Source organism: Schistocerca gregaria, chromosome 4 (assembly GCF_023897955.1).
Source record: "Schistocerca gregaria isolate iqSchGreg1 chromosome 4, iqSchGreg1.2, whole genome shotgun sequence".
Taxonomy (NCBI): Eukaryota; Metazoa; Arthropoda; class Insecta; order Orthoptera; family Acrididae; genus Schistocerca; species Schistocerca gregaria.
The window spans coordinates 720,251,186-720,251,813 of record NC_064923.1 but is presented as its reverse complement, the minus strand read 5'-3'; the positions used below and the strand labels follow the sequence as shown (position 1 = coordinate 720,251,813).

Genomic DNA, 628 nt, shown 5'->3' with positions numbered 1-628 from the left:
TAGACAGGATGCCCTTCAAAGAAGGATAGAGTGTCACGTATATGGTACACGAATTGCAGTCTTTAAAACGAAGGCGTATAACATTGCGGCAAGACCTTTTCCACGAAATTTCAATCTCCAACTGTCTGTGCGATGAATACTCTTATTTTATTGACGCCCACCTAAGTAGGGAGCCAAAACTGTCGTGTGGTGCGACGGCCTAGTATAAGTCTTTCTGTTGGCGGCTTGCGAGTCATTAAAACCAACAGCACCAGGTTTCCCCCGGACGGTCACCCATCCAAGTAGTAGCCAGGCTCACCGTTGCTAAACTTTGGTGATCGGACAGGAACCAATGTTATCAACGTGGTAAGGTCGTTGGCAGAGGGAGAAAAGATAATCTTATAAAATAAGAGAAATCGGAGCTCGCAAAGAAAGATTTAAGTGTCCGTTTTCGCGACGCACTGTTAGAGAGTGGAACTGCAGAAAAGTAGTGTGAAATCCGTTCGATGAACCCTCGGCCAGGCAAGTGTGAATCGCAGAGTACTGATGTAGATGTATATGAAGCTGTTCACAGACGACGCTGTTGTCTACAAGAAGGCTGGTTAGCCAGAAGACACTAGCAAAATGCAGGAAGATTTGCAGTGGAGCG

General features: G+C 46.2%; 1 pseudogene; it reads right to left on the bottom strand.

Moving 5' to 3' along the window:
* Positions 1–239: 239 nt before the first annotated feature.
* On the bottom strand, positions 240–359 carry LOC126268362 (5S ribosomal RNA; annotated as a pseudogene).
* Between the last annotated feature and the right edge of the window lie 269 nt (positions 360–628).